Source organism: Pongo pygmaeus, chromosome 17 (assembly GCF_028885625.2).
Source record: "Pongo pygmaeus isolate AG05252 chromosome 17, NHGRI_mPonPyg2-v2.0_pri, whole genome shotgun sequence".
Taxonomy (NCBI): Eukaryota; Metazoa; Chordata; class Mammalia; order Primates; family Hominidae; genus Pongo; species Pongo pygmaeus.
The window spans coordinates 21,666,779-21,688,902 of record NC_072390.2 but is presented as its reverse complement, the minus strand read 5'-3'; the positions used below and the strand labels follow the sequence as shown (position 1 = coordinate 21,688,902).

The window sequence follows — 22,124 nt, the reverse complement described above, 5'->3', positions numbered from 1 at the left end:
GTGAACCCGGTTTCCCATGATAAACAGTTGTTTTAAGCACTAGCCCACAACCCAGAGCTTCAGAACCGCCTTCCCCCACCGCCATCCCCCGCACGGGGAACTCAAGTTAGGCTTCTTGGCACTTATGTGTGCATTTCATTTGAACAAGAACGTTTTGCACCTATTGATGTACTGTGTTTAATTGTACTTAGCTGTTTTCTTAGATTTTTTTCTCTGTGAAATCATAGGGACTTTGAGGACAGTGACAGTTTCTGCCTTTGTTCCCTACACCTGCAAAACATGTACCTGTGCCTTGTGAAAATCCAGCCAACAGCCGTGTGCGGGGGGTGCCCACTCATCTCCTTGATGACATATTTTAGTGTTTGGATTAAGGAGAATAGTTTGTTTGGTTTTTATTTTTATTTTTTGCAGTTTATGTGTTGTGATGTCAGAAAGGGAGGGAAGTAGAAGAAAGCATTATTATTTTATTGCAATTAGATGTGACCACAACACATTTTTCCCCTGGTCTCAGCACATGCCTTACTGATATTGCCTGAAGAGATTTAGCACAAGCCAGTGTTTAAATATCGGTTTCTAAATTGTTGGTATCAGGTGAAGAAGCAAGACGTTCAAGTAATTTTGGTAATGAGTTTGGCAATCAGTGGGGCCCAAGGGGAGATAACTTAGTACGATTTATGGTGATTTTGGCATGCTTCCTAATGGCTCTGGATTTCTCAGTTACAAAGTGGTAAATCACTTTGTAAAGAGGCAATTTTGTTCTGATTTAGTGGAATGTTTTACAAATTAGAAGTAACAAAGTTCTGTGAGTTATTTTCTGGAAAAATTGTGACTTATGTTTTTAGATTGTTAACTTGTGTCAAATAATTTATTGAAAAAGCGATTTCTTAATTTTAACATTTTTCTGTGATGTGGCTGCATGTACAGGCACACCTTGGAGATGTTGTGGAATACCCTGTAGACCAACATTCCCACAAAGTGATCTTGAAAAGCTGGACAGAGTACAAAAGAAAGGTGGCCAACACTGGAGGGACCAGGTCCTGAAGAGGAGGGAAGCTCTTGGGCTGAGCGCAGCGTTCTGTGATGCTTTTCCTCTTGAAATGTTTGCTGGCTCATAAGGGGCATGCAGCTGGATAGGTGAAGAACAAAACAGAAAGTGGTGTCCAGAAAACTAGGACCATGCATGGAGCTTGTGACAGTTTGATAGAGCTGGGAGACAAAACGTAGAGTTTTAGCTATGAAGGCTATGTGAGTGTAAGAGACCAAGATCCTGGGGAGAAGGGAAAATATTAAGGTGAGCCTAGTTATCTGCACTTGCGTTCTCCTCAAGGCATTTGCTGATGTGTTAGCTCAGGGGCTAAGAGAAGGGAAAGCTATTATTATTATTATTGTTGTTGTTGCTGTTGTAGAGATGGTCTCGTACGTTGCCCAGGCTGGCCTCAAGGGATCCTCCTGCCTTGGCCTTCCAGAATGCTGGGATAACAGATGAGAATTACCACACCCAGCCAGAAGGCTATTCTTAAAGACTAGGGGAACCAAAAATTGGAGTTCAGGGCATGCCAAGGAGGAGGAGCCCTGGAAAGCACCTAGACTTCCTGTTAGGTCCTGACCTCAACCTAGGAATAAGAGTAAACTTGAAATAGTTTAGCCTTCACAAAAGACCGGGACTCAGCCTTGAACCCACTCAGTTCAGAGAGGATTACGGCACCCTGCCCTGCTCTGCCTGCCAGAAACCAGAGTCAGCGTTCTCTGAAGGATGATAACATTGGCCAGGGCCTCCAGTTCTCCTGTTAGTTTGTAATACACAGTGTTTGGTTTTCAATAAAAAATTAAGGTCCAAATGATTAAAAGATGAAGAAGAAAGAGTAAAAGCCAACAATGGAAACAGCAACAGGTGATGTAGTTATTGGACTAATGAGATATGGATTTTAAGAGCATCATCATTAATATATTCAAGAAAGTAGAGGACAAGATGGAGAACTGCACAAATAAAATGGAATATATAGGCCGGGCGTGGTGGCTCACACCTGTAATCCCAGCACTTTGGGAGGCTGAGGCGGGAGGATCACCTGAGGTCGGGAGTTCAAGACCAGCCTGACCAACATGGAGGAACTCCATCTCTACTAAAAATACAAAATTAGCCAGGTGTGGTGGTGCATGTCTGTAATCCCAGCTACTTGGGAGGCTGAGGCAGGAGAATGGCCTGAACCTGGGAGGTGGAGGTTGTGGTGATCCCAGATCATGCCATTGCACTCCAGCCTGGGCAACAAGAGTGAAACTCCATCTAAAAAAAAAAAAAAAAAAAAAAAAGAATGTATAAAACTGGACTTAAATGGAAATTCTGGGAATGAAAAATATAATAAATGAAATGAAGAATTAAATATAAATTGGATAGCAGATTGCACATAGGAGAGTGAACTCTGCAATGTAGATAGAAAATATCCAGAGTGAGACATAGAGAAGAAATGAATGAAAAAATAGAGGAAGGAGCATGAGAACCACAGAGACATGGAGACAAGGCCCAGCGTGCAAAGGTGAGGGACGGTGAGAGGAGAGAGATGGGGGTGCCAGCAGGATTTGAAGTGATACTGGCTGACAAGTATCCCAAACTCTGTCAGACATGAAGCCATAAATTCAAGAAACTTTACAAACTCCAAACATGGCAAATACACAGAGAACCACACTTGACATGTCACTGCAAAACTAGAACACAAGGCAATGTGGAAATGTAGGTGGAGCTGGAGGTGCATCTGAGTGAAAGGACAGCTCTACGGCTGACAGCTGACTTTTCCACAGGGATCATAGAAATCAGATGACGATGAAATGACAGTCTTTAAAGTGGAGAAAGTAACTCTTTTCCTAGAATTCTATTCAAAAATGAAGGCCACCAAAGGGCATTTTCAGACAAACAGGATCAGGCAGAACTTGTCACCAGAAGAACTATAGTAGAAGAAATTATTAGGGAAGTTCTTCAGGCGGAAGGATAAAGGGTCCTGATGGAAGTGTGGGAATGTAGGAAGGAATGCAGAGCCACATAAACAGCAAAGCCACGGGCGGTTCTGAGTGGACAGCGACTACCTGTCACCAGCAAGTCACAGCAGTGCCTTGTGGGGTGTGATGTGCAGGCAGAATTAAAACACATGATGGTAACAGCCTTGAGGGTGGACATGGAGGGCGGGTGCTGCTGTTGTTAGGGAAGCTGTTGGAGAACTAATTTCTCTTGGGCACTAGTGATTTAGGACACATGTTATAATCTCCAAAGTAACCGTTAAAATACTAATAATACATGATGCATGTGGTGATAGAGGAGGGAAAACTGAACTGATAAGAAGTACTCAGTGAATCCAAAAGAAAGTAAGAAGGGAGAGATGTACAAACCAAACAGATGGGATAAATAGAAAACAGCAACGTGGTCAGTTTTCACTCAAACACTTCATAATTACATAAAATGCAACTGAACTAAATATGCCAGTTAATACCAAGATTGTCAAACTGAATATTTAAAAGATTGCTGCTTACGATAGACGTGCTTAGATGAAGGAATCCAGAAGGCTTGATAGTGAAAGGATGGAGAAGGATGCCCGGTGCACACACTAGCCATAAGGAAGCTGGCGCACCAATGTCAGGTGAAGCAGACATCAAGACATCGGGCATTGCCAAAGATAGCAACTTCTCACAGTGGTAACAGGTGAATTCCCAAGGACGATAGTTTACTGTAAAGGCAGGGTCTATAGCCACAAAAAAGGTATTTCTTAAATTGCCCCTACGTGTATCCTAAGCTCTCAGGGACAGCTTCAATCTGTAGAGACTCCCAGTTTCTTTAGCGTGAAGCCTAAGGTACACATCCCCAAAGCAATTTGGATGGAAGATCCTGACCTGCTCAGCTATTCAGATGATTTTTTTATTGAAAGAGTATTTCATTTTTGTCTCAATTCATTTTGATGGATTTACAAATAAGATTTCTTCACTAGAAGGCATTCATCACTTAAAAAATTAATATTTGAAATTGGTTATCCTTTATCTTTTTAATAAATTGAACAATTAGTATTGGTTGAACAATGGTACACCTGTTTATTTTCTGTGGGTGCCACTGGGAAGACCTTACAGTATTGTTGAAGTGTATCTGTTGAACCTGGCAACGTTCAAGGCAGGCTGAGTTAAAGAAAGCACGTCACAAGACAGTATGTGCACTGTGATCCCACTTCAGTTAAAAATGTGTATGTTTATATTCATATAGAGAAAAGTCTGGAAGAATAACCCAAAATATAAGTAATGTTTCTGTCTGAGTGGTGGGATTATGGGTGATTTTATCTTCTCTGTTTATCTCTATTTTTGTATTTTCTCCAATGAACGTTTGTTACTCCTATAATAAAAATAAAAGCCATTTAAGAAAAAATTTTTTATCATATGACACCAACTGTTTCTACTAGAGGAATCTATGTCTTCTTTTAATCTTATCAGTGTACACAGTTGAATTTCACATTATGTTAAATATTTGTCTCTCTGTGTCATCTGGAATAGAATTTTCTGCATTACCGTGTGGTTGAGTATGCATCTGCCACTCATCTGGTCCCTCGCTTCCTGTCCTTGTGAAGTCACTGTTCCCTGAGTGTTGTCAGCACTGGGAGCGTTCAGCGCAGGGGTTCCTTCAAGGCAGGACTGCTCACCTGGCGCTTCCGGCTTTCCCTGCGTACCGCTCCCTCCTTCCCCTGCTGCCTGTGGCCATCACTGATTTTTGGGGATGGAGCTTTAATTCATACTGAATCTTTTTTTTTTTTTTTTTGAGACAGAGTCTCCCTCTGTCGCCCAGGCTGGAGTGCAGTGGCACGATCTCAGTTCACTGCAACGTCCGCCTCCCGAGTTCAAGCGATTCTCCTGCCGCAGCCTCCTGAGTAGCTGGGACTACAGGTGCATGCCACCACGCCCGGCTAATTTTTGTATTTTTAGTATAGACGGGGTTTTACCATACTGGTCAGGCTGGTCTCGAATTCCTGACCTCGGGAGATTTACCTGCCTCAGCCTCCCAAAATGCTGGGATTCATAGTGAATCTTAAGTGTGTCCCCACAAAGTAGAATAAGTGCCCATCCATAAGACTAAAATTTCTTGTGTTTTTCTCCTTCTGAGTTTAAAATGGCACTGGATGACAAATGGAAAGCTTGATGCTGCTCTTAATATGCCGCTAGGCATTCCAGGGATTTCAAAGCCAGTGGGCGGGAGGTGGCCTCTGCCAGTGTCTGTCCGGTGTCTGTCCGTGTCACTGTGGTGCTGCCCGGGCCAGAGACCTAGGCAGGACCCTGGGTGATGGAGCTGCTGTCTGGTGGGTGTGTGTGGGCAATGCTGTCTGTCCACGTTAGAAAAGCCCTCTTACTTTACACTGAGTCATGTTCCTCTCCACCACCGACCGCAGTCCCCTTTCCCTAGTGACTCGCTGTCCCCCTCCTTCATTGTGCAGCTTTCTGGCTTTAAATGAGGAGAGCTTAAGAATGGATGGGGAGCTCAGCACTCGCAGTAACTGTTGGTGAACTCAGAGCCTGCTGCGTCTGGAACACATCAAGCTATTTAGTGGGTGAGGTCATTCACTGTTTTTAAATGCTGCTGCAGCTCTTATTTCTCATGAAGCCCTTTATACCTATTAAATACTTCATAGTATTGATTAACTTAGCTGCTGCTCCTCTCTGTCATGGCACCTTTTGCTCGTGTGGACTTTATGGTGTAGAAACACGAATCAATTGTTGTAATGAACAACACCCCTCTGAAGTGGCCACGGCGGGTATGATTCGTCCCAGTTCACGGACGAGTAACAGAGGTGCGCAGTGGCGGGGCGGCTGGCCCAGGTCGTGAAGCTGCTGTGCCTGAGCCGGGTCGCTCCTGAGTTTCCTTTTGTTTGACAGCGTTTTGTTTACAGACACCACACCAGTCCTTGGTCTTGGATACATCAGAAAAGTTGGAGTTTTAGAGGTGGGTGGAAGCAGGACTTGTGCCCTCTCCCTGCAGCAAAGACAAGTTCATTAAGCATTTGAGACACTTGTTAAGTTCAGTTTGTCTCTCCCTAAAAGTTATCACTAGATGACTTTCTCATTGTTGTGTGTGCGTGTTTTAGATTTGCCTATAACTTATGACCAGTGATACTGGCTTTCTATTTATGGTAGTAATAGCAATTCTCCTTTTAAATAAACTTATTTTCAGCCAAAAGAGTGATTAGGTATATCAAAAAATGATAAGGAAATAAACAGTACAGATCGTCTATATTTATGGCAAAAACCATGAAAAGGGCATTCCAGGGGCTGAATTTTGGAAACCCCGAATGAGATGACCTTTGAGGTAAGTATTTCAGGGAACAATTGCCTCATAGCTCTGAGACTTACGATTTAAACTCAGGTCATGAGACATTACTTGAGGCCACTATGTCTAATTTTTATTATAATTTTTATAATAAATGATTTCTTGACTGATACACCCAAGGGAAGAAAGGATGAAAAACCAAAAACAAAAAAACTATGTGTGGCCCATTCACAGAGTATAAAAAATTATGTTTTGAGTTGAAAACAGTGTTGTCTGCATTGTTGCAGGAATCATAGTTGACTCCATCCTGAGATTTCAACTTTAGGATGAGATAATGTATTTTATTGCGTATCTGATCTTAAGCTCTTCTGTAGTTTTGTACATCGTTTCTATTTACAAGAGAGAATGCTGTGCCTCTGAGGGAAAAGAATCATTCGCAAGTCTTTTAGCTGCATCTCTGACTTGGCAAATCCTGCTTTCAAGATTGCATTAGTTGTATTAGGTGACTGACACTGTGAAGTCCTGTGTTGACGTAATCTGTTGCCTTTTCTTTATTTTTACGTTTCCTCTGCCTCTCATCTAGGAAGGAGCCTTATGAATTAACACATTGAAAAGTCATCCTTTAATTGAGGGAAGAGACTACTTTTAACCCCATCTGAGCCTGCTGCTCTCCCCCTGGGACTGCAGTGAGCAGTGCTCTCAAACTGCTTGGCACAATTCCTTACAGAAGAGTGAATCCCCTCTGACAGAGGGTAATCCTGACTTTGTTTGAATTCTTCCAGTAACAGAGAGCTCAGCCCGTAAGAAGGTGGCCCAAGCTGCTTTCTGGACAGTTGTAGTTTTGGAAGCATCTTCTGTCCTGTGACGGTGAGGAAGGTCACTGCAGTCCCCAGCAGTGAGGCTCAGCACAGGCTGTGGGAATCCCGCTGCCAGGTGCAACGGCAGAGTGGAGCAAGGGAGCAATAGGGCAAGTCTACGCTTGAGTAACGTGTGTGTTGACCTCATTGTTCCCTGAGTGTCACAAATGCCCATGGCATCTGGTAGACCGTGTTCAAGTTTAATTCAGGAGTTCAAAGCCTAACAGGAATGTTGTCACTCGCTCCCGGTGGGACCCTCCAGAAGGTGGCTCCTCTCTGTGACTGGACATACCAAGCCATGCCTGTGTGTGCAGGTGGAGAAAAGTAAATTGGAGGCCAGGCGTGCATGCACTGTTTCAGTGAGCCCTAGTGAGTTCAGTGTGGACAGCATAGTTGGAGATACTTGGTTTTGCAGCCGCTTTTCTATAGCAGCTGTTTCTCCCCCGCCCTCTTGTGTTGATGAAGGCAGCAAGCAGAGGTGGTTACCTTCGGCCCGAGCACGCTGCAGGACTCCAAGAGACTGGCTCCCTGGGTCTTCTCTGGCCCAGCAGACAGGCCGGTCTCCTGCCCCTGCCCGCCGTCTGCACACTCAGCCCTGCATCTCCCACAGAGGCCTATGCGCGGTTTGGCTGCCCGGCCAGGTTCTTCCTGAACGTTGTGAGTCTGTGATTTCAGATGTAGCTGCAAACGTTTCCAAAGCCTATCTCTGGGCCTGTCGCCGTGTGATGTTTTAAAACCATAGTTTATTTGGCTTTTTGTGGCTATTTAATTCTCTTCGGGACTCATTCATCTCCCTCAAATTTTAAGTGGTTGTTTACAGCTCTGAATTATTTTCTTTGTGTCCTCTTGTTTCTAGTCTCTTCCATTCAATTTTACAGCTATCAGGTTTGGATAATTATAATGGAGATTCTTCTTCCAAAAATAAGGTATTAAGAATAAACACACAAGGCTGGGTGTGGTGACTCACGCCTGTAATCCCAGCACTTTGGGAGGTCGAGGCAGGTGGATCACCTGAGGTCAGGAGTTCGACCTGGCCAACATGGTGAAACCCCATCTCTACTAAAAATACAAAAATTAGCTGTTGTGTGGTGATGTGTGCCTGTAATTTCAGCTGCTTGGGAGGCTGAGGCAGGACAATTGCTGGAACCAGGGAGGCAGAGGTTGCAGTGAGCTGAGATCGTGCCATTGCACTCCAGCCCAGGCAACAACAGCGAGACTCCGTCTCAAAAAAAAAAGAGAAAGAATAAACACAGAAACTTAAAAATCTTTATTTGTGCAGAAAGCAGTTGAAAGCCAGAATAATTATATTTAGAATTTTTTTTTTTTTTACAAAAAAACTGGCCATGCTTGTTCTTTTTAGTGAAACACAGAAAATATTAATTCACAGCATAGAAAACTTTATCCTAAGAAAAAAATCTAGTGGTGATCTCATCAGAGTCTATGTTGTATTGCCACATACTTACATAATTTGAAAATTCTTTGTGAAAAATTGTCTACACCCTTAATTTTTTTATGTAAAGACTTTTACTTCACAGCTGATTTTTAAAATGGCTCTCACTTCTTTATTTCTATTATTTATTTAAGCCAGTCACTTTTCTCACTTTTTTTTTTTTTTTTTTTTTTTTTTTTTGGTTTTGAGACAGAGTCTTGCTCTGTCTCCCAGGCTAGAGTGCAGTGGTGCAATCTCGGCTCACTGCAAGCTCCACCTCCCGGGTTCAAGTGATTCTCCCAACTCAGCCTCCCCAGTAGCTGAGACTACAGGAGTGTACCACGATGCCTGGCTAATTTCTGTATTTTTAGTAGAGATGGGATTTTCCCATATTGGCCAGGCTGGTCTAAAACTCCTGACCTCAGGTGATCCACCTGCCTCAGCCTCCCAAAGTGCCTCCCAAAGTGGCGTGAGCCACTACACCTCGCCTGTCATCCATGTTTCTTTTCTTTTTCTTATTTTTTTGAGATGGAGTCTCGCTCTGTCACCCAGGCTGGAGTGCGGTGGCGCGATCTCAGCTCACTGCAACCTCTGCCTCCCGAGTTCAAGCAATTCTCCCACCTCAGCCTCCCCAGTAGCTGGGACTATAGGTATGCACCACCATACCTGGCTAATTTTTTTTTTTTTTTGATAGAGATGGGATTTTACCATGTTGGCCAGGCTGGTCTCTAACTCCTGTCCTCAGGTGATCCACCTGTCTCGGCCTCCCAAATTGCTGGGATTACAGGTGTGAGCCACTGCACCAGGCCGTATTTCTCACTTCTTTTTGTACTCGGCTGTACCCCTTACACATGGGTAATGTAAATTTGTGTCACACAACCGCTTTGACTCAGTTTTCTTTTTCTTCACAAATAGTTACAAAATTGGTAGCAGCATCTCTCTGGATTTCTGCTTTTATGAAGCTTGCTCAGAAGCAGGTGGCAAGAGGAGTAATAGAAAGAAAACCACTTCCTTCTCACTCCACAGAAAAAGCTTTTGTTTTTTAGAAATTTGCCTTTTAAAAGATAGGTCTTTATCCATGTCACTTTTCCGCATACATTTCTTTTTGTAGACACAGGATCTTGCTTTGTGCCTCAGCCTCCCAAGTAGCTGGAGCTATGGGCGCCGCCACTGGGCCTGGCTGCAGCATGTCATGTATTTGCCTTCACCAGGGATGCCCCTTTTTATCCTCAGCTCCTGAAAGTGAGTTCTCGTGCTGTGAAAATGGCAGGACTGGTAATTAGGAGAGGGCTGGGTGTGGGAAAAGGAATGAGGATAGTTTTTGCGTCCTGAGCTGGAAATAGCAAATGTGTTCACATTCTTTGCCCTTTTCTTGCTTCCAAGTCAGGTCCTTATTTGACAGGGCTGTGACTCAAGTGAGGTGCCACGTTTAAGGAGGCACCAAACTCCAAACAAAACAAAATACACCTCAGTAACTGAGTTAAATAATACTTTAATGTAATATTAAAAGTACGGAAATTATGACAAATGTGCATGATGAACAAAGTATTCAGCATATGAGATTGTGACTATTGTTAAATATATATAAGGTATAAGGATTTCCAGTGAATACTCTGAAATGTTTGGTTAATCTATTCATATTGGTATTTTTCCTTGGTGAACATTTGTAATAAAGAAGGAAATAAGTTCAGAGAAGGATATAATCTTCAAAAAGTCATCAGAGTTTATCATCTGAGCTCAGGAGCTCGAGACCAGCCTGGCCAACATAGTGAAACTCCATCTCTACTAAAAGTATAAAAATTAGCCGGGTGTGGTGTCACATGCCTGTAGTCCCAGCTACTTGGGAGACTGAGGCAGCAGAATCACTTGAACCCAGGAGGCAGAGGTTGCAGTGAGCCGAGATCGTGCCACTGTACTCCAGCCTGGGCAAGAGTGAGAAAAAGAAGTCATCAGGATTAGTATACCAAATCTTGAAGATGAATTACATGCGCGTGGCTCCATTAACCATCTTGAGTTCAAGTGTCTATTTTTTTTTTTTTTTTTTTTTTGAGACGGAGTCTTGCTCTGTCGCCCAGGCTGGAGTGCAGTGGCACGATCTCGGCTCGCTGCAAGCTCCGCCTCCTGGGTTCACACCATTCTCCTGCCTCAGCCTCCCCAGTAGCTGGGACTACAGGTGCCTGCCACCACGCCTGGCTAATTTTTCATATTTTTTTTTTTTAGTAGAGACGGGGTTTCACCATGTTAGCCAGGATGGTCTCCATCTCCTGACTTTGTGATCCGCCTGCCTTGGCCTCCCAAAGTGCTGGGATTACAGGCATGAGCTACCACGCCTGGCCTCAAGTGTCTATTTTTTGACAAGGTTCTGAAATTACTAACTCTCTGAGTATGTCCCGAGGACCTTCTGTGTGCAGAGAACAGTGGCAGAACGGGGAAGAGGGAGAAGCGGCCTGTGGGTTTATTAGCTAGTGGCTTCTCGCAGGAGCACATTGACTCTGAGGCCAGGCATCCGGGCAGCCGGGAAGGGGCTGGCGTGGGCTGCTGCTGATGATCTGGAACCTCCAGTCCCCGTCTGCTGTAAACCAAAAAGTGTCTGAGACAGATCTCAATCAGTTTAGAGGCTCATTTTGCCAGAGTTGAGGGAAAAAGACACACACGTCACAGTAGGACCCAAAAAGGGTTTCGACAACTTCATTATTTAAAGAGGAAAGAGCAGACAGGCGGGGAAGGAGGAAAGAAAACAGCGGAGGGTAGGTGGTGAGGTGAGTGGTCGCTTTCTTGTGAGGCTTTGATTTTCACTCACTGAATACGTATGACATGTGAAAGGAGGGGTAGAGGGATGTCAATTACGCATGCGTCTCTTGTTCAGTAAATCTGCATTTTACACGGGATAAAGTAAACATAGAGTAGAGGAAGAAGTCATGTACACATTTGTCTCAGGGTGGCAGAGGGATGATTTCTGGTCTTGTCTTTGTGCCATGCCTGCCAAGATGAGCTGTTAACTTACATTGTTAGGGTGAAGGAGTCCTCCTGGGGAGACATGTGGCCTTCTATCTTGCAGCAATCTGTATAGGAATAAAAGGAAAGTCAGCTTTTTGCATGACTGTTTCCCAGCTTAACTTTTCCCTTTGGCATAGTGAGTTTGGGGTCCCAGGATTTTATTTTCCTTTCACATTTTGAAGTGACACTTGCAGTTGTGGGTGTGGACTTCTCAGGGAGGCCAACAGCAGAGCTTTGATCCCGCAAGGAAGACCCAGAGTAGGATTTCAAGAGGTGGAGATGCAGAGTGCACTAAACCTTTGAGACGGCTCCAACCAGAGTTCTGCCCGGCTCCAACCACAGTTCTGCCCAGTCCACTCCCCTGGTAGAAAACCAGCTCCCAGACCCACCTGGCACCACACACACCTCCCCTCGCTGCCCAGCCTGACTCCACGACTTGCAGTCCGCCCACCCCTTTAAAGGGAGTTTTGGGGCCACTCCCTTTCCTTGCTTCCTGTGCACTCCTCAGCTGCTCAGTGCCTCCTCCACTCTCCCTCTCCGTGTGGGCAACGCCGAAGGCCCTTTCCAGGCCGATCCCGGCACTCAGCTTCGCTGCGCACCCGCCCGTCTCGGAACTGCCGAGTACTCTGGAGCCAACCCCAGTTTCCTCATCTGTAACGTGGGGATGGCAATATAAACTTTTTTTTGCTTTTTTTTTTTTTTTTTTTTTGAGATGGAGTCTTGCTCTGTTGCCCAGGCTGGAGTGCAGTGGCGCAATCTCGGCTCATTGCAAGCTCCACCTCCCGGGTTCACGCCATTCTCCTGCCTCTGCCTCCCGAGTAGCTGGGACTATAGGCGCCTGCCACCACGCCCGGCTAATTTTTTTTTTTGTATTTTTAGTAGAGATGGGGTTTCACCGTGTTAGCCAGGACGGTCTCAATCTCCTGACCTCATGATCTGCCTGCCTCGGCCTCCCAAGGTGCTGGGATTACAGGCGTGAGCCACTGCGCCCGGCTGGCAATATAAATTTTATATGGTTACATGTGGCTGATAGCTGAGATGAGTGACTGAGGCAAAGGTCTCAATTGTTGACGTTTATTAAGCCAGCTTTAGGGTGCATCTGGAAAAATACCAGCCACAGACACATCTGTATCTGTTTTTCTAAAGAGGTTTTCAGGAGGCTTAATATTTGTATGTTTCCTTAAAGGGGGGAAGGCGCGGAAGAGGGGCAGGTGGGCTGTAAGGCGAATGATTACATTCTTGTGAGTCTTTACTTAGTGCCAGTAAATCTGCATTTTACATAAGATAAAGGGAATGAATGTTTGAAGAGAAAAAAGGGCGTAAAGGAAGAATCAATTATGCAGATGTCTCTGGGCAGGTGGAAGAATGACTGATCGCATCTTGTCTTTTTTCTGCACCTGGGAAGCGAAGCTTGTAATAGACATGATCAATGTGGAATGGAAGAGACTTCAGTTTTAAGCTAGAATCAGATTGTAGACCTGAAGTTACTATGAGATGTTCTTGTTTATGGGACGCCAGCAAAGAATTTACTGTGGGGCAACCCTTCCAGAGCCCTGAGGCTTTCACTTTTCTGTGGGGTTTGGCTGATGCCTAATGCTCCTAACAGCTGTTCCTGGGGAAGAGGGCATTGCCTGGCTCACCCTCTTGGCTTAACTTTCCCTTTTGCATAAGGAATTTGGGGGTCCCGAGCTTTTTTTTTTTTTTTTTTTTTGTGAGACGGAGTCTCGCTCTGTCACCCAGGCTGGAGTGCAGTGGTGCGATCTTGGCTCACTGCAAGTTCCGCCTCCCAAGTTCACGCCATTCTCCTGCCTCAGCCTCCTAAGTAGTTTCCTTTACATGGTTAAATGAGACCAAGTGCTTACTGAAGTGTAAAATAGCAGCTGCTGACGGGAAAGGCAGACATCTTTTTCTTCTCATTGTCACTGTTACCATCATCAATAAGCTACTTCCTTGGCATCTGGGTCTCCCTTTGCTTTGGGAACCCTCCTCATGTGCTTTCCTAGAAGTCAGTGTCTTGTCCTGGGCTGTTGCTTTTCTGCTTGACTCCCTCTGTGGGCCATAGACTCCGTGGCAGAGTCCTATCCGCAGGGCTTCTGCATGGTTATCCATTGTCTTCTGAAGAAATGATGATGTTAGTGATGGAGCCACTTTGGTTAGCGTTTTGTTAAGTATGAACTTGTGAATCCTTCCCACAGCTGTGCAATGTTATTATCTCCAGGGCACAGCATCTGGACTTTAATCGATGATGAGTGTTTGTGGCCCCAAGGGACATGGGGCTGCTGAAATTAAGGAAGGAGCTGGAAGTAGTGGATAAGCAGCAGCACCACCACGTGGAAAGGTGAAAAGTTGGATAAGGACTGGCTGAGAAAATGCCATCACAATGGCAAGAGGGGTCATTGTTGAAGAGCACAGCTTCAGGCAAGTCTTTGAAATCAAAGCCAGATTTCAAGGAAGTCGGAAGGAGCAGATGGAGAGGAAGTGGAGAGATTTCCATATGGTGCATGTATTTTTTTTTTAAATTAAGGATTTTGGTGTTAAATGGAAGTGGTCTTTGATGGCCTAGAAGGATGAAACAAAGTTTGTTTCTAAAGATAGAGGGACATGGGCTCACTTTTAAAGATAAAGAAAGTAGGTGGCCATTGAGTTATGAGACGTTGAGAAGCTGGAGATGATGGGCCCAGAGACCCACAGAGCAGGCTCTTTGAGAGCAGCAGGTCTTCCTGCTCAAGGCCTCGCTGGTGCTGTCACGAGCCATATCCCCTGGCCTCCTGCTTTGCTTCTGGGCTGTCATCAATCTGTTTCGTGGTGGTGTCTGAGAAATGAAATTAAATCCTAAGCTCCCAGCCAAATGAATGGACCCCCTCTTGGCCAAGGGGCACCCAAAGAAACCTTAGAACTGAGTCCTGGCCATGACAGGAGGGGAAACACGCCTCATGAGACCCCCACCTCGCTGACTACCATCAGGCTCTCCTCCCTGCGGGCTAGAAGCTCCATACTCATTTCAGCAATGGCCTGATGCTGTCCCTTCCTTTTGTAGTTTTGACCAAACAACTAACCAGCATTCTCTTCCTGATACAAATCCACTGACCTTGGAGTGGTTCTGCTGAGTCTACAGAGGAGGCGCAGTGAGGGTTCTCGTGTCCTCTGCTTCACCTTTTGACGTCACATGGCTAAAAACTCCGTCCTTGGATCACGCTCATGCCACCATTTTTTAAACATGGGTCCCACAGACAGAGAGGCATGAAGCTCAGTGTGCATGTGCCTGTTTCTCCTTTCATAAATATTCATGACTCCTCCTAGAGCTCATTCAATATGCATATTTGGCAACCCCATTCAGCATAAATCCCTGTCTTATTCTTCCCCCCCTTGAAGTGCCTGTTTCTGGCTTCTGGCTGGAGGCTACACTTCCCAGACTGTCAGAAGAGCCACCTGCAGGCTGCAGCCCTTTCTGAGAAATAACACCCTCCTTTCCAAATGCATGAACCTCATCATTCTTCAGCTGATATGTCCTTATCCCATGTAGAAGGAAGGATCTTAGTGTTTATCGAGCGTCAACTTTGTATAAGGCTCTGGGCTATCTTATATGATTGTCACAATAATTTTAGAATATATTAATGTGTTCATTTATACCTTTAATTTTTAAAATATGCCTTTTTAGTCAAGCAGCTCAAAAACATATAAAAAGATGTTTATTGAAAAGTTTCCCTCCTATGCCTATTCTCCATCCATCCAGTTCTCCCACTTCCCAATATTTAGTCGTTTTTATTATTTTCTTGTGGACACTTTCCAAAATTTTAAGCATATAAAATAAACATAAAAATATTATTTATCTTGTATGTATAAATTGTAGAGTCTATATACACTGTTTTACAGCTTGCTTTGTTTCACTTAAAGTTTACCTTGGAAATCCTCACGTATCAGTTCACAGAGAGCAGCCTCATTCTGTTTTACAGTTGCATAGTTTTGACTGGATTGAATGGATACACCAGATTTTTTAACCCTGTGTTGTATAAATAGATGTTTGAATAGTTTGCAGTCATTGTATATTATGTACACATATTTTCCCACATGTGAAAATGCATTTGTAGGATACATTCCCAGAAGTGAAGTTGCTGGGTTAGGGGTATATTTATTTGCAGTTTTGAGTGATTATTACTGAGGCCCATCCTTAGGCTTGTACCAGTTCACACAATCATCAGCAATATACTAGAGGCCTGTTTCTCTGCATCTTTGCCAACAGAGCATGTTATCAGTTTTTTAAAGGTTTCTGTCAGCCTACTAGAAAAAAAGTAATACAGTTATTTTAATTTGCATTTATTTTTATTATGAGAGAGGTTGTCTTTCCACAGGTTTATGAGCTGTTTGTATTTCATTTTCTTTGACTGTCTGTCTGGTCTTACTCCTTTCCTCTTTTCTGGCCGGATCATTGGTCATCTTGTAGATGATGTGGTCAAATCTATCAGTCTTTCCTTTTGTGACTTCTGCATTTACAGTTACAGTTAGGCAGCATCTTTCAAAATTATAAAGGAATTCTTCCAGGTGTTCTATTACTTTTAGAAAGACATTTTTTTCAAACAAGACAAAATACCCAAATCATTTATCTTTGAAATTTATCCTGCTGTGGTATGAGTTATGGATCCAATTTTCTCCCCTAAATGTTACCAATTCCAATATCATTTATTGCCTAATCTATCTTTTACTCACTGATTTGAAATGTTGCCTTTACCATACACTGAATTTCTGTTTGCATTTGGTTCTAGTTTTGGATTCATTATTCTGATTCATTGGTCTGACTTGTTGTTATTTTAACCATTATTCTTTTAATTAATCTATTAATTTTTGAGGTTTTCTACATGTATCCTTATCTGATGTAACTTCCACTCCCCTCCAATTTTTTTTTTTTTTTGAGACAGAGTCTCACTCTGTTGCCCAGGCTGGAGTGCAGTGGCGCGATCTCCGCTCACTGCAAGCTCTGCCTCTCGGGTTCACGCCATTCTCCTGCCTCAGCCTCCCGAGTAGCTGGGACTACAGGCGCCTGCCACCACGCCCAGCTAATTTTTAAAAACACTTTTTGGTAGAGATGGGGTTTCACCATGTTAGCCAGGATGATCTCGATCTCCTGACCTCATGATCCACCTGCCTTGGCCTCCCAAAGTGCTGCTGGGATTACAGGTGCGAGCCACTGTGCCTGGCCTCACCTCCAATTTTTTTGGTACTACTTTTTTGTTAATTTTTCCACTTTAATAATCAAGCTTGCCTAGTTTTCAAAAGTGTGGTATTTTTTATTGTGATCGTAATACATTATACATTTCAGAGAGTTGGCATCTTTAAGGTGTTGAGTCTTCCTGTCCTAATCCTGGTATATCTTCCATTTCTTCAAGTCTTCTTTTGTGTCTGTTGTTTCTGTAGTTTTCTTCAGAAAACTTTATTAATCTTATTGGTGGTTATTCCTGGAAACCTAATCTTTTTTATTGCTACCATAAATAGGATCTGATTATTTGTAGCCTACGGCAATTATTTGCAAATAGCTATCTGTGATATTATAAAATATGTGTTTGGTCTTCGACCCCTTTTCCTGACATACAACTCTAAAAATCCTTAGAATCTCCACAGTGATGTCTTTTGTATTTTAATGACCGACTGATGGGTGGCAGCCCCTAGATAGCTCCAAGATGGGACTGGTCACCAGAAAGACCAAGGCATTACTAGAAGATTGGAACCTTCAGCCCACCCCCACCCTCCAGGGAGGGGAGAACAGATGAAGGTTAAGTTGATCATCAGTGGCCAATGATGTAATCAATTATGCCCATATAATGAAGTTTCCATAAAAACCCAAAGGACTCGGGTCCAAGAGCTTCTGGATAGCTAAACACATGGAGGTTCCTGGAGGGCTGCACCCCTGGGGAGGTCATGGAAGCTCCACGTTTCTTCCCCCATACATGTGCATCTCTTCATCTGTATCCTTCCTAATAAATGCTGTATAATAAAGCAGTAAAGGTAAATAAGTGTTTCCTTGAGTTCTGTAAGCTGCTCTAGCTAGTTAAACCCAAGAAGGGGGATGTGGGAATCCCGATTTATAGCTTGTCAGCCAGAAGGACAGGTCACAAGTTGAGGGCAGTCTTGGGGACTGAGCCAACAACTTGTGCGATCTGATGCTGTCTCCAGGTAGGGAATGTCAGAACTGAGTTGAATTGGAGGACAGTTCACCCAGGGGATGTCCATGCGGAACTACTTGCTTGCTTGGTTGGTTTGTGTGGGGAAGCCCCCTCCCCACATTTGCTCTCAGAAGACTTCTGTGTTGATTGTTGTGTTGTGAGAGCAGAGGAAAAGTTTGAGTATTTTTCCACACCATAATGTTAAAAGAAAAAGAAAGAAAAAGAAAAAAGAAAAAATAAGCCCTCCAGTTTCTTTCTGTAACAGTTATCTGACCACATTAATTAGTACCTCCAGTGCAGCATTAAAATACGGTGGTGATGGAAGTATTCATGTTTTCTTCCGAGTTTTGCATCTGGTGTTTATTAAACATGATCAGTATAACTAATTTTGATAATAAATTTCTAATGTTGAACTATGTTTTCGTTTCCTAAATAAACTGCACTTAATTATGTTTTGCCCTTAATGTTGGATTAATCTTGCAATGCTTTATGATTTTTCCACTGACTATAATCATGAACAGTATACTTTTTGTTTGCTCTTTGTCAGGCTTTAATATCAGTGTCATTTGTACTTCTTGTAACAACTTGGAGGTTTCTCTGTTTCTCTTTTCTAGAGAAGTATAAGTATCTTTAGAATTTTCTTTTATTAAAATAATTTTTATTTAGAGACAAGATCTTGCTATCTTGCCCAGACTGGTCTTGAACTCCTGGGCTCAAGTGATCTTCCTGCCTCAGCCTCCCAAGTAGCTGGGACTCCAGGTGTGTGCCATGGCACCTGGCAGATGGCTTTAGAATTGTAAGTGGTAGTTGACTTCTCCAGAGAAACTGTCTTAGCGCTCTTTGCGGGGGGTGGGTAGCCTTTGATAATCTTCTCTATTTCTTCCTGTGGAATTCAGTTCAAATAGCTTGGTACAACAAGTTTTGGTAAATTATACTTTCATAGAAACTTCATTTTATTCAGAATTTAAAATTTATTTGTAGCAAGGTGAGCAAAACATTCTTTTTTGGGTTGAATTTTTAAAAAGTATTTTTTAGAGCAGTTTTAAGTTCACAGCCAAATTGAGCAGACACTACAAAAATTTTCTCATATACCTCTCACCTTCGCATAACCAGCCTCCTCCGCTATCAATATCCCACACCACAGTGGTACATTTGTTACAATTAATGAGCCCACACTGAAACATCATCACTAAAAGTTCATAGTTTATGGTGGAGTTCACTCTTGGTGTTGTACATTCTGTGAGTTTGGACAAATGTTTAATGATGTGTTCGCCGTTAGAGTATCATATACAGTAGCTTTACTGCCCTGAAAATCCTCTGTGCCTCACCTGTTCATCTCTCCCTCCCCTCAACCTGTGGCAACCACTGATTCTCACTGTCTCCATAGTTTTGCCTTTTCCAGAATGTCATATGATTGGAATCACAGAGTACATAGCCTTTCAGAGTAGCTTCTTTCATTTAGTAATATGCGTTTAATGTTCTTCTATGCCTTTTTGTGGCTTGATAGCTCATTTTTTTTTTTTTTTTTGGTGCTGAATAACATTTCATTATCTGGATGTACCACAGTTTGTTTATCCACTCTTCTACTGAAAGACATGGTAGTTACTTCCAGGTTTTGGCAAATATGAATAAAACTGCTATAAATGTCCATAAGTAGGTTTTGCATGGTTATAAGTTTTTAACTTTTTTTAAGTAAATACCAACGAGCACAATTGCTGGATCATATGCTAAGAGTATGTTTAGTTTTTTTAAGAATCTGTCAAACTGTCTTCTGAAGTGACTGTACCATGTTGCATTCCCACCATCAATAAATGAGAGTTCTGTTGCCCTATATCCTTGCCAGCTTTTGGTATTGTCAGTGTTCTGGATTTCGGCCATTCTAATAGGTGTTTAGTGGTATTTCGTTGTGTTTTTAATTTTCATTTTCCTGATGACCTGTAATGTGAAGCATCTTTTCATATGCTTATTGGCCATCTCTATATCTTTGAGAGACTATCTGTTAAAGTCTTTATCCTATTTTTAAATTGGGTTGTTTGTTTTCTTATTTTTGAGTTTTAAGAATTCTTTGTATGTTTTGGATAACAGTCTTTTAACAGATGTGTCTTTTGAAAATATTTTTTCCCAGTATGTGGCTTGTGTTCTCATTCTCTTGGCATTGTCTTTCACATAGCAGAAGTCTTTAATTTTAATGAAGTCTAGCTTATCAATTATTTCTTTTATGGATCATGCCCTTAGTGTTGAATCTAAGAAATTGTTGCCCTTCCGCAGATTATCTCCTATGTTATTTTCTGGGAGTTTTATAGTTTGTGTTTTACATTGAATTCTATGATCTGTTTAGAGTTAATTTTTGTGAAGGGTGTAAGGTATGTGTCTAGGTTTATTTATTTTTGCATGAGCATACCTAGTAGTTCCAGCAGGATTTGTTGAAATACTGTCTGCTCCATTTTATTGCCTTTGCTCCTTTGTCAAAGATCTATTGACTATTTTTATATCAGTCTCTTTCTGGAATTTCTATTATGTTCTCTTGTTCTATTTGTCTATTTTTCATCAATACCACACTGTCTTCATTACTGTAGATTTGTAATAAGTCTTAAACTCAGGTAGTGCTAGCACATTGAATTTGTTCTTCTTCAATATTGTGTTGGCTACTCTGAGTGTTTTGCCCCTCCTTGTAAATTTTAGAATCAGTTTGTTGATTTCCACAAAATAACTTGTTGGGATTTTGATTGCCATTGCATTGAATCTATTGATGAAGCTGGGAAGAACTGACATCTTGACAATATTGAGTATTCCTATCCATGAACGTGGACCATCTGTCCATTTATGTAGTTCCTCTTTTATTTCTTTCATCAGAGTTTTATAGTTTTCTCCATATAGATGTTGTATATTTTTGTTAGATTTATATTTAAGTATTTTGTTTTGGGAGTGATAATTTAAATGGTATTATATTTTAAATTTCATATTTCATTTGTTCTTTGCTGGTCTATAGGAAAGCAATTACCTTTTTTTTTTCTTTTTTTTTGAGATGAAATTTCACACTTGTTGCCCAGGCTGGAGTGCAATGGTGCAATCTTGGCTCACCACAACCTCCACCTCCTGGGTTCAAGAGATTCTCCTGCCTCAGCCTCCCGAGTAGCTGGGACTACAGGCATGTGCCAGCACGCCTGGCTAATTTTTTGTATTTTTAATAGAGACGGGGTTTCACCATGTTAGCCAGGATGAGCTTGATCTGACCTCCTGATCTGCCTGCCTTGGCCTCCCAAAATGCTAGGATTGCAGGCATGAGCCACTGCACCCGGCCTCAATTAACTTTTATATATTAACTTTGTATCCTAGAATCTTGCTATAGTTGCTTATTAGTTTCAGAATTTTATTGATTCTTCTGGATTTTCTTGGTATCTGTACACAAAGACAGTTTTATTTCTTCCTTCCCAATCAGTGTGCCTTTTATTTTCTTTCCTTTTCTTGTCTTATTGCACTAGCTAGGGCTTACAGTACGATCTTGAAAACTAGTGGTGAGAAGGATGTCCTTGCCTTGTTTCTGATCTTAGCAGGAAAGTTTCTAGTTTCTCATCATTAAGTATGATATTAGCTGGTTTTTTGTAGATGTTTATCAAGTCAAGGAAGTTCCCCTCAACTCTTTCTTTTCTGAGAATGGGTTGAATTTTATGTCATAGCTTTATCTGAAAAGTTTTTAGTTGATAAACTTAGCTCATTTATATTATTGATATGACAATTATGTTTTATCTAAGTTATGTCATATTTTATATTTTCTGTTTTATAGTTTTCAAGTCTTTTTCATTATGTGACTTATTATGCTTTCATGTTTTATCTGAGTTCTGTCATTTTATGTTTTCTGTTTTTATACTTTTTAAAGTGGTCTCTTAGGGGGCCTATTTTAAGTTGGTAAGTTGATGTTTTTCATATTTGTGAATGTTTGTATTTTTCCTAATAGTAACCTTTTTGATTATAACTTTAGGGAATGTCTTCACTCCTCTGGTTCGTTAGAGGGAAGCTTCTACCATGAGCATTGGTGTCGAGCACATGTTCTCTTCCTTCCTATCCCCTCACTACACTCCCTTACTTGTTATTAGTCAGTTTATTAGTGTTTACTGTCATACTGTTAGATATGCTCATATGTATATTACTTTTTTCATCACATTTGAATGATACCTGTTGATTCTCAGCCACTAGGGATAAGGCAGTCAGTGACATTACCCTGTCTGCCACCATCTTTTACTACTCTCCCCCAACACTACAATTTTTGCTGGTTGTATGATTTTTACATTGTCACTAGTTATTACATTTAGATTTAGTTGACCACTTTAATCATCACATTTGTTTTAATCTTAGTTCTATAGTTAAATGAATTCAATTGCCAGTTCTTTTGCTTTTATTTTCCTGAT

General features: G+C 42.2%; 1 protein-coding gene across 15 annotated transcripts in view; it reads left to right on the top strand.

The window, feature by feature from the left end:
* Positions 1-22,124, top strand: part of LDLRAD4 (low density lipoprotein receptor class A domain containing 4) — a 439,373-nt gene that overhangs the window by 95,427 nt on the left and 321,822 nt on the right. The window contains exon 1 of one of the 15 annotated variants that reach the window (XM_063653362.1): positions 5,550-5,564. The exons of the other annotated variants lie outside the window; for them this stretch is intronic. The gene's annotated coding sequence lies outside the window, so the exon portion shown is untranslated. Of the gene's footprint in view, positions 1-5,549; positions 5,565-22,124 lie in introns of those variants that run through there. 15 annotated transcript variants of the gene reach the window in all.